Raw genomic sequence first — 12,772 nt, 5'->3', positions numbered from 1 at the left:
TCACTTTCCACTTCTCTGCAATATTATTGTTAAACCTAAGTGGACCTGGTTTTCGAAATCCATATGCCATGTCAACAAATTATGCCCAAACACAATGTAATAATATGGCCCTTGTAATTATATATGTACAAGCTGCTATGTGTGCCTGTAATAACATTCAAATGCACAATAAACTCTTTGAAATACTGTACTTTGCGAAATATGCTTTGAAATGACTGAAATATGTGAGGTAACTGTACTGCAATACTGCACATACATGCAAATACTTCAATCTCTTCAGACAACTCGAATAGCTTTGATTAATGTGAAAGTATTGCTTAGTGAAAAAAATGCAGTTGTTTCCCTTATTTTTTACATTTTATGCAATTTGGACTTTGATTCAAACACTTTCCGTACTTATTTTGAATATTTCTATTAATATGTTGCAGTTTCAGATATTTCTGTTACTTAGAAATTCGTTTAGAGTGTTCTTAATGCTTTGTTTCATATTTTGCAAATAAGAAATAGTTTGAGCAAGTTTAATACCTGAAATACATTTCTGACTTGTTTTGCGAGTTATACATGCATTAGGGATGATTCACTCCTCTATATTCCTCCAAACTTAACTGAGTGCCTCTCAGTCTCGAAACTGGAGAAGTCTGGATCCCATTCTGGCACCGTATCGCTCGTCCCTCTCTAGTATAGATGACGAACAGGCAGGGTAGTTCCTTTACATGCTTTACTACATAGAAGCACATCAGGATGGATAGCAACAGTACAAAATATAAACAAACTGATTGACAAACTACACAGACATACATGCTTACATATCAACAGCTTACTACAAAATGGCAGTCAGGCTCGCACATGCTCACTATTTATACACTTGTGGAAGTCCCTAGAAAGCTTCTTAAAGGCATACATATTGATCTACAGGAGTCATTTGCTAGACTTTCAGGGAGTCCAGCTGAATCTTCTGCAGGACTCTTGGAAGTAGAGGAAGAGGAAGGAAGGCACAGAGAAAAATCCCTTTCCAATGAAAAAAAAGCACCAGCCTTCCATACCAGATGGCATGGCACTCTGGAACAGAATAGAGAGAGAGAGCAGCCTGTTCAGAGGGGAGGCAAAACAATCACCTGAGGAATACCCCACAGATGGACTATGTCCAGAAACACATCTCTGTGAAGCATCCTATTGTGAGCCTGTGTTTTGGACGTGCTCAAAGCATCTGGCACTGGATTGTGCCCTGAAGAAATATATACTGCCTGAACAGTTAGCTGATAGCCAGATCTCACACCTGAAGAGCATGCCTGCAAAGAAGTAAGACATCACTGTGGGATTGTCTGTGTAAACCTTCAGGGGACCTGAAAAGAACATGGGGTGAAAAGCCTGAATGGTCATAATCAGAGCTCTTGTCTTTTGATGTCAATATGGTTTGACTTCTGATGGGAGGAACAGAACCCTGAACTTTTAGGTGACCACAGGAAGCACCCCATCCCATGTCTGACGGGTTGGGGAACAGTTCTTGAGAAGGAACTGGAGGCTGAAATGACAGGTCTGGGTTGGCAGTAAGTTGCTGAATCCACCACTCAAATTCCTGCTTGAGACTAAGAAGGAGAATTACTCTGAAATACAGAGGCTGGCAATGCTGAAGCCAAACTGACTTGAGGTATCATTTAACTTCCACATATGCAGACTGGCAAGAGGGAGCACTGGAATAGAAGACACCATGAATCCTAGGGGGCCAAAAAAACTTCCTGGCTAGAATGGCAAGCAGAGGAAGAAAAGACTGAAAGAAAGCTGTCAAGGACAAAACCTTTGAAGCTGGAAGAGGGGCTAGCATTGGCACTGTCTGAATCCTGCAGCCCAGGTATGCATGATCCTGAGGAAGTCAGGACAGACTTTTGAAAGTTGATAGTGAACCCAAGACTTTGCGGGATAGATATGGTGAACTACAGAGCCCATAACAGGCAACTGGGAGAAGGTGCCTGAATCAACAGGTAGTCTAAAATCAGGAAAAATCTGAATGCATTGGAGCCAGCAAAAAGCAATCACAGCAGCTAGGTATTTTGTGAATACACTTGGGGCAGTAGAGAGGCCAAAGGGCAAAGCAGAGAACTGAAAATGACAGGAAGAAAGAGAAATGCAAAACTTCCTGAAAACAGGGTGAACAGGAATATGAAGGTATGTGTCCTGCCGATCCAAGGGCACCAGAAAAGCCTGGGGCAGCAACAAAAGAAAACGGTTTGAAGAGAAAGCATCTGAAAGGAAGGAGCCTTCAGAAAAAAGTATTGAGCAATGAGCGATACAGAATAAGCCTCCAGATGCCCTCCATTTGAGAAAATAGTAACATTCTAGAGAGAATCCCTTTCCAACCTGGGAAGGAGGGACTGGCTGAATAGTACCCTGGGGTCCACCAGGGACCCAAGAACATCTGAAAAAAAAGGAAGCTGTTCCCATGCAGTTTGAGGAATTCCTGAAAAAGGAGGGAGAGACTTCCACCCTGTGACGCAACCCTGACAGATGATGGACAGAACCTAAGAATCTCAGGTGATGAATTGCTAATTTGGAAGACAGAGGGAGAGACAAAGAGACAAGGGAACCTGGCCAAGGGTTAGGGGGGCAAAATGTCAAAAAGAGGCAGGCTTGTCAGATAAAGGAGGCTTCTGTTCCACAGGAGCCTGAGAAGACTTAGCAGGAGGAGCTTGCCTACCATCCTTCCTCCCTTTACAGGCCTGACAAAGTTGCCTGAGAACAAAAACAGACCTAGTAGGATAGTTCTACTGGAACTTAGGGAAAGGGGACACAAAAATATGTTTAAGGTCCTGCAAAGCTTTACCTCTCTCCTGATCAGCAGCAGCCATCGCAAAGAGATTTTTATTATCCAAAGGAGCATCCAGCAACTTGGCCTTACTGTCTCCAGGTAATAACTGAAGATGAAACCAAGAATAAGTCCTTGTGACAGACCCAAAGGCAGCAGCTCCAGAAGAAGCAACAGCAGCATCACAGCTGCACTTGATAGAGTGGTGAGCCACCTGAGCAGTAGAACCTAAAACAGAAAGAGCAGAGGACTTTCCTTCAGAATCAGGGAAGTCATAAATAACCTGACAAGCCTGGACAATCAAGGCCAGAGCATATCTGGTCATGTTGATCTGGTAAATTAATGGCCCTAAAGGCCAACATGGCAGCAGTATAGACCCTCTTTCCAGTCCTCTCCATGGCTCTACTCTCCTTATTTGAAGGCAGGAGCTTGGCAGTGGTCAAAAACTTAGAAGGCTTGTCAGAGAAGACTGACACCACAGCATGATCAGCAGGACATTTAAACAGGAATTGACAATCCTCAGGAATCTTGTAGACTCTGTCAGGTTTCTTGGGAGCAGGGGGTTGAGAATCAGGAGCCTTAGACGTAGCTATAAAGGTGTTTAACAAAGCAACCAACACAGGAGGTACTGCAGAAGGTTTAGGCATGTCAACCTGAAGCAATTCATAACACCTCTTCTGGATATCATATACCTGAAAAGAATTCCACAAAGTATTATATCACCATGGTTACCTTGTCCCCAAAAAGACATCTCCAAAGCAGACTCAGTGCTAAAGGATTCCACTTCATCAAAGTCATAAGCCAAGGAAGAAGGCAACTGAAAATAAGTAGAAACCCCTTGAGGAGGCTTCAGGGCCATTAAGTATCAAACAGACCCTGAGTTAACTTCTACCATGCCCTTTGAGGGTCCTTAAGATGAACAGAAGAATGTTTGGTTTTCTGCTTTGCTTAATAAGGAGGTCAGGCCTGACAAAAAAATAGAGGTTCCAACCCCTGATCAGAATCTGTGAAATCCCTCTACAGCCCTCCAAGTTAATTAACCATAGTTCCCCCCTCGACACCTGGAACAGATGCCTGCAAAGCCTCAGCGGACATGAGAGAGGAAGTGTCCATGCCAGCCTCCGATGGGGTCAAGACAGAGGAATCCATTGTCAGTACAGGACAGCCTACAGAGCTATTGCCTGCTTCTAGACAGATTCCAGTTGAGATTTCTTGGCCGCCTTCTTGCTTAAATGTAGTACCTGAGGGTTAACTAGGTCTGCCATTCTACACTGGCAGCACTGTTTAAGCTGCTGGTTGTTGAGATAAATGGCCAGGGAAGACAATCAGCTCTTAAGAGTCTTAGGCACAAATGCCTTACAAACACTACAGGAAGTAAGGTCATTGCAAGCACCTAAAGAAAAAATACACTGTTTATGATGATCCTTATGGGGAATCTACCTTCCACACTGACATTTTCCCCTCTTGGATGATATGGACTCCATGTAACCAAAGTAAAACAAGACCAACAATAAGAAGAAAAAAGACCCCAAGGCACTTATCTGATGGCTAGGTATCAGCACTGCAAAGGGTGTTCAGACAGACAATGATGGCATTCTGGAGGCAAAGTAGTTCTGGGTAACTGTGTCTGTACATCACCTTTATTCTCTACAGCCTGCGCAGGCAGCATTCTAAGGTATCAGTTTTTGTCCACTATAGAAAAATGCAACATGGACCTTGTGCTGTTGTTGCAACTATTAAGCTGAGGTGCAAAAACGGTCTTCAAAGAACAGCACTGGATGCTTCAATTTCACATTTCTACATGGGGTCAATATATTTTGCAACTGTCGCCATCTCTCTCTCTACTCAATGCCACTCTGCTATCTTATTCAACACTCATGCCAGACTGTTGCAGGTCTTGTCTCACACAATCCATCATACTGCATTCAAGAGCTAAAGGCTTTGGTAAACTGACAGGACCCTGGGCTATCCTAGGCAGGAGACCACTACAGTTAAAAATACTGCAATAGTGTTATAGAAGGACACCTGATACTCCTCCATATTCATTTTCATTATTAGATTCCTTTTGGATGAAAAACTCCTAACAAAGGAAGAGAATGAAGTAAATATCCTTCTAAGGCCTTGCATCGCCTTCATTTATCAACTGACGGTGGAAACAAATAAATTACTAAGTTTCAGCCACTGCACACCAGATATAATATGATACATAAACTGCTTAAGAAATAGAGGGGAAAAAAGGGAAACTAATCTCTACTGTAAGACTTAACACTGAAAATGGCACAACAAATTTGTCTAATTCTTCACAACAATTCACAAATCAAAAAAAGTCAGACATCAGTTACACATCAGGTACAAGCTCTTGCGAAGACAAAAATCCACATAAGAAGAGTACAGTCCTGTAAGCTAAGCTAACTGATCTTGGACAATTAAAACATACAAATGAAATTCCTTAATTCTGTTATAAAGTCATATGACCAGAGAATTGTGAGCTGTCTCACATATCAGAAGTGAGACAGTAGGTGCTTCAAGACATGCAAAATGGGTAAGTTCCTCAATGAAAAACATCTTTGTCTTAGAAGAAGCACTTCAGCAGTCTAGATTTAACTATGCTATGGATAGACGTATCAACATAGGATCATAAGAGATTACTAGGCTAATGGCTCTGGGGCCCTTACAAGCCTAGCCAAGAGTTTATCCCCAAAAAAGAAACCACAATCAGCACCCGTCGCCACTGTTAATGAGGGACACAGGTGGAACCCCTGGGACGAATTTGTGGATGCCCATCCACTCAAGGTTGCACTTGAAGAGGGTCAGTGACGTACTTTGTTTGATGTGTATGGGGAGTCTATTCCAGAGACAGGGCATCCTCTGGGAGACAAAACTCTCTCCAGCAGGGTTTGTTAATATCACATATTAGATTTAAACCTTTTGATTGGGTACTATATGAGGAGTTAGACTTACAGATATGGAGCATTTCTAGTACAGTATGGTCTAAGATTGCCTTGCAGGTGAGACACAGATCATCTCTGAGCAATCTGTATGATACAGAGCAGTGAGATAGTGATTTGAGCCTGTCCATATAGGACAGGTGTTGGAGGCCATGGATTCTCTTTGTGAGGTATTTCTGTGGCCTTTCCAGTTGTTGCAGGTGTTTGGAGAGGTACATACCAAATGGGGCAGTGTACTTAGTTATTGGCCTAATGAGGGACTAGTACAGAGAGGTAATAATCTTTTTCCTGGATGCAATCCTTGTATGTATGAGATGAACCAAGTAAAAGGCTTTTCTGACCACTGCCGCTACATGATGGTCACATGTGAGATTGTTGTCAACTTGTGTACCCAGGTCTCTCACCACAGGTTGTGTGCTTAGGGGGTTGTCACTAATGTGGTAATCAGTAGGGGCTGTGTTTTTGCTGGATGGTATAATACATTTTTTTGCATTTAATTTAAGGCCATGACTTTCGCATCAGTCATTTGTTGCTGTGAGACCCTCTTGAAGTATGTTAACATCATTTGGGGAGTCAATGACAGCTCTCCACTTACAATCATCTGCAAACTTGGTCAGCCACAGGCCTTTTGTCTTTGCCTGGACCTCTGAGAAGTACATGACAAACAATAGAGGTCCCAGGACAGATCCCTGGGGGACACCACTAGTGACAGGTCTGCTATCAAAGCTAGTGGCACCTATTTTGACCTTGTGGGTCCTATCAGTTGGCCACCCACCTGATGAGGTAGGGATTTATGCCAAGTTCTGTTAGCTTTTTGATGATGCCCGAGTGGGCGATTGTGTCAAAAGCTTTGGCCAAGTCAAGGTAAGTTGTGTGTACTTACTTTTGCTCATCCAGTGCCTTGTTGACAGTCCCAAAAAAGTCAGCCAGGTTCAACAGGCAAGATCTGCCCTTGATGAATTTGAACTGAGTGGGGTCAAGTTCTTGGAGATTGCCTATGTCCTTGTTTATGAGGTCCATAATAATAATAATACGCTCCACGGCCTTACAGATCAGACTTGCCAAGCTAATGGGGCAATAGTGGCACCACTTTTGTGCAATGGGATGACAACAGCAGTTCTCCACTCTGCTGGAATGAAGCTTGTACTTAGGCTATGGTTGAATAGGGTGCTCAATGGCAAGGCTAGTTCTTGCTGGAGATGTTGCAGAATACAACCTGGGATACTATTGGGTCCCATGGAAGCTGTGTTCTTTGCCTTGGATAGGGCCTTTAACACTTCATCTATGGAGATGTGAGGTGCGGGGCAAGTATCAGGGATGTCGAATAGGCCTTTGGGGGGAAAGGGTGGTGAAGTTTGTGCTGAACCTATTTGCTAGCAGGTTGGCTAAGTCAACAGGATCAGTGTAAGTGGCACTGTTAAGAACTAATTCAGAAAAAACCTGGGCTTTGCCATGGACATTTCTGATCTAAATGAAAAAGGCTTTGTGGTTATCCTTTGTTTTGGAGGCTAGTTTTGATTCATAATTAGCTTTGCAGGTTTTCATTAGTGATCTAATGTGCTTGCTGAGGCTAAGGAGGGAGTTTTTCCAATTGGAAATTTGTGCCGTTTTACCCTTGAACAGCAGATTCTTCCTTTTGTTGTAAAGCCTGTTGATAGAGGATGTCCACCACATAGGTTTGTGTTTTCTTGAGGAGCAGGTTTTAGTTCTGTTGGGTATAGGTGAGTCCATGCAGTTGTATAGCTGCTTGTGTACTGCACTGGCATAATGCTCAGCATATCTGTCTGCATCCTCTAAGTGGGTGGTGGTGTGAAGCTACCGATACCCTCCCTTAGAAGGTTGTAGTCAGTTTTTGAGAAGTTTTTTTAGCTTGGTTACAGCCTGGGGGGTGGGAGTGGGGGGTTGGATGAGATAGACACTTTGAATGAGACAGACCAATGGTCTTTTCTCACCAGGGAAGAACTTACTATGGGGGTGGTGCAGCGGTCACCCATGTTAGTGAGGACCACGTCTAGAATGCTATCTCCCCTTGTTGGGGATGAGACAAGCTGGTCTAGTGCATTAGAGCTGATGAAATCAAGGAATCGGGTGAGTGGTCTTACAGCAGGAATAGCTCATCCAGTTTATGGTGGGGTAGTTGAAGTCACCAAGGATCAGGGTGTTAGGGGTACCTTAATGGACTCAAGTAGGTCCAGATAGGAGGAGTGGGTGTTTTGAGTCATGGAGCGGGGTCTATAGCTGGCTATAAACTGGATGGGTGTCTTGTCAATTGCACCTGGAGAAGTTCTAGTGCATCATGCTGGCAAACCAGTCTGGAGGTGTGCTCGTCTTTAAAGAAAACAGAAACTCCACCACCCTTAGTCTTCCCGACCTCATTTTGAGGTCAGAATGAGGTATAGCCTGGTAAGGCAGGGGTGCTCTCTACAGCCTTGAAACAAGCTTCCCTGACTGTACAGATGTCAGCATCTTCCAGTGCTAGGAGAGACTCCAGTGGGTGCATTTCCAGGTTAAGGCTCCTAGCATTAAGCAGCATGACCTTCAATTTGCTTTTTGACAGATCTTTTATGTTGGATGATGATCTATTGTGGGACATTGCCTAAAAAAGGCACAATGGGGGAGGCAACAGCCTTGGTAAGAATCTTGAATCCCAGGGGCGACAAGTGGAGGCCATCTCTGGCAAAGCATTGAGGTCCGTCAACCATGTCATCCCAGGCAGATACTGGATCCCCTTGGAATTACACTAAAAACTAAGCCCATTGAAGTCAATTATTTTTTGTTGGTATTGTGGTATCATTCTTGGTGAAGGTAAGATGCTGCTTAGGGCTAGGGTCATACCTGCCTGTGACACATACTATCATGTCTCTCTTCATATAGTCTAGGGAGGTACATCTCAAGTCATTCACACCAACATTCACAATGAGAGAGTCATACGTGTACCTGTTGTGGAGAGACTTAAGTATGTGCGTGATGTGGTGGATTCTGGCACCTGACAGACAACTGACCATGCTCTTCTCCTTGTCGAACCTGGTGAGGGGGGACATCAGTGTGTCGCAAAATTGAGTCGCTAGTGACTAGTATGTTTGGTTTAATGTTATGCTTTATGGGCTCTATAAGTTTATTGTTATGCCTTATGGGTTGTGTTTGTGAAACAATGGTGTGTTGTCTGCTGTCTGTGATGTGCTTGGTGTGGAACGTCTGTGAGTGCACTTTGGAGGTCTCTGCTGTTTAGGTAAGTTTTTATTGAGGACCTCTGTATGTGTGCTGTGCTTGGCTATGTAATGTGGGTGGTATGGTGTTTGTGCTGGCAATCTCTTCTTTGTCAGGATTACTGACTGAGGAGCGAGAGAGCATGGATTCCAGTGTACTGATATAGATGCATCTCTTGCAAGTAGAAGAATTATGTGCTAGGAGAAGAGAGTTGTCAGTAAACATGAGGCAGTTGCTACACTGTCTCAGTATGCCCATGTCAACCAGGCTGGCAGGAGAAACTGATGGGAACTGTCCAGTGTTCTGAAACTTGGATGGATTTGGGGAGAGAGGGCTTGTCCATAACAAGGTAGACCACAAAAACCTTGTTAAATGTAAAATAACTGGCCTGAAGCCCAAGTGCTAAAACCAAAACTAAGTGGGTTAGAATAACAGACCAATTTAATCAGGTTACTAACAAGCAGTGATAAATACAGCAGAATAAAACCATTTCAATACTTAACAGTAAGGAGGAAGAACACAATAAATAAATGAAGTGTAAAAATGTTTTTTTTTTTTGTTTCTTTTGTGGAGAGGGAAGGAATAGAAGACAATTCAAGATTAAGAAACTAAGGTGGTTGGCCTTCCCAAATGCTCTCTCTGTACACAGTAGAATGAGCTGGTAAGATGGGACTGGGAGGAGTGTCCAAAATCAAAGCAGCAAGGGGGCAGTCCTACCTAAATGATAACCCTGCACTCAGTACAGTAAGCAAATGAGAAAAACTGTGAGGAGTGTCCAAAATCAGATTTACAGCAGGGGGCGGGAAATTCCAAAGCCACCAAATTTAAGAACACACCAACACTAGGTTGGGAGGGTAGAAAAAATGCATACATCAAGAAAAGCAGAAAAACTCTGCAATACTACTCTTATTATGTGATGTCATCGCATGAGTTTGAAACTAAAGCTTCCAGTGCTCTTCTTTGAAGACCTTTTTTGCACCTCAGCTTAACTGCAACAGCAGCACAAGGTGCATGTTGCATCTTTCTATAGGTGACAAGAACTGATCTTGGAAAATTATAAACTGATTAAACAACTAATCAACCCCCTTTTTCCCCCATTTTCTACATGAGATCAGGGTATTTTGCAACTGTCACCATATCTGCCTATTCAATGCCACTCTGCTACCTTATTTGACAATCATGCATGACTGTTGCAGGTTTTGTCTCACACAATCCATTAAACTGTTTGCGCCTTCTTCCCATCTCTCCCAAATCTTCAGCAGATTGTCTTCTGCTTTTCTGCATAAGTGCCCAAACCACCATAACCTGTTCTCTTTGACCTTTTCTGCAAATGGAGCTATTTGGCTTCTGCTTTTAAGTCCGCCTCATTTCTTCACATCTCTCTCAGTGTGCATTCTACCACTCCCATCTCAAGCACATCATCTCCATCACCTCTAGCTTCCTCAACTGCTCTGCCCTTAATGCCCAAGTTTCTGTACCACACAAATTGTACTGGTTACACCACTGCTTTGTACACCCTACTTTTTCAGCTTCTTTGGCATTCTTTTGTCATACACCACTCCTGACACTCTGTGCCAGTTGGCTGCAGAACCTTTGATTCTAGATTTGACCTCTTCATTCAGACCTCCCGTCTCCTCAACCACTCCTCCAAGATATTTGAATCTGTTAACTTGTTACAATACTTTAAACTTTTCTCTCACTTTTCAGCTTCTCCTGATTTCACCACTTACTGCCATTACTAGTTTATCTGTACTCAGTTTCATCCCATATGCCTTCAGTTTTGCATTCCATTCCCCTAGTTTTTGCTGAAGTTCTTGCTCAGAGTCTGTTTACAATGCCACATCATCTGCATACAGCATCTTTGTTGACCTCTCCCCTACAACCTGTTCGCTGATATAGTCCATCACCAGTATGAACAGTAGTGGACTCAGAACTCAACCCTGATGCACACCCACTCCCATTAAGAACCCTTCTGTGACACCGAACACTGTTCATAATCAAGTCATTGGGTCCTTATACATAGGCTGCACTAATTCTACCAAAGTTTCTAGGACTTTGAACTACTGCAGGACATCCCAAATCAGCTTTCTTGGGACCTTGGCATATGCTTTCCTGAAGTTTAGGAATGCCAGTTGTGAATATCCCCTTTGTTGTTGAACACTGACGCTAGTATGCTTTCAATCCATACTGGGATGAGTACCCTCAGTAGCCATTTCTTGCCTGTATCACCCATCATCTTTATCACATCTGCTGTGACATCATCTGAGCCTGCTGCCTTCCCTGATTTCATTTTCCTTAGTGCTGTTCTTACTTCTTCTATGGTGGGCTCCCCTCTTCTCTCACTGTAGGCTGTGCCTGGGTCAATACAGCTTCTATGGGGTTTTCTTCATTCAGAAGCTGATGGAACAGGCTCATGGATAGGAGCTAGCAGCATTACATATCCTGGTGAAAAGGCGTTTTCATCACCTCTTTCCCATAAGTACTGATGTTCTATGGAGCTATGGGTGTCGTCATGTGTCGCCTGTGAGGATGTGCCCATCACAGGCCACAGTCAAAGTTTTCTGTCCCACATACATGTCCCAGGCCAGTAATCTTCATAAATCCTAGCCTCAACCGGAGCTTGAGATGATTTCCACAGCATACACTCTCTCCTTCTGGATGTGCACAAACCAGAGTCACTAAAACTCAGGTTACCTGGACCACAGTCAGACATTCATCTATCCACGCCACTAGGCTGAGACAGAATTGGGCTAGCCACCCTGAAAACATGAGGCCACATAAAAATGGGATAATCACCTGCGCACACACTACTCAGTACACCCTGACAGAATTCCCTCAACTCCACCCATGAAATAAGAATCTAAAGTGGAACACATGCAGCTGAAACTTTTCTTTAAGTATGCCAAGAGAGTTTCCATTCTTAACTTGGATAGCTACAGCTAAAAAAAAGGATAGCTTGTTTAAAGAAGTAAACAAATGTTAAATGAGTAAAACAAAATAAATAAGTAAAGCAAACATTAGGCTATTTACAGCTCTACATCCGCAAATCATAAATGACAACCATCCATTAAACTTTTGCTTACACAAAGGGAAAACAAAAACGTCAGCAATCACTCACTAATTCTCACCACTGCTGAGATTCCAGAAAGTTTTCTGCAACAACAATAGATCTACTGTTGAAAGGGTATTTCTGTAACTGCTTTCAAAACTACTTTTTCAGTCATGCAGGGAAGGAAAATAGGATCTTCACCTCAAAAAAAAAAAAAAAAAAAAAAAAATGGCTTTGATTTTTCACACAAAAAAGTGAAGGACCTCTTCTTCATCCTTGGCACTAATGAACAAATCTCAGTGTGAGATTGGACTCTTCCTCTTTACTCCAAAACTCCAACTCCCTCTCATTAGAAAAAATAATGCATGTGTGTAGCAGTTACTATTTTCCTTGTCTCTGCTGCAATCTTACTCAAATTTTAATACATTTAGGCCTAACCTCTGTAACTTATTTTTCTTAGGGAGTCATGTTTTGAACAGTAGAGGACTCTGAAATCTGCCTCATACAGGTAATTAATAAGGAAACAGAAAAGGAAAAGTTTGTAGTCCCTGGAGTATTTTTGGTTACATTTGCCTATTTCCTTTCCCATTGGATATGCACTTTTGTTCTGTTTACATTTTTATCTGCAAGACTCTCAAGGGGAGTTCCCTGCTTACAAAATTTATATTGTTTTTGAAAGTGAAAAATTGATGGGAGTACACATTTCTTTTTCTGAAGGCCTTGTTTTCCTGTAGTTTTATAAATCATTAACATCACTATCAGCTGGCT

Source organism: Protopterus annectens, chromosome 6.part0, assembly GCF_019279795.1.
Source record: "Protopterus annectens isolate FY-2018-M chromosome 6.part0, PAN1.0, whole genome shotgun sequence".
NCBI classification, from domain to species: domain Eukaryota; kingdom Metazoa; phylum Chordata; order Ceratodontiformes; family Protopteridae; genus Protopterus; species Protopterus annectens.
Note: the sequence above shows the minus strand (reverse complement) of the source record.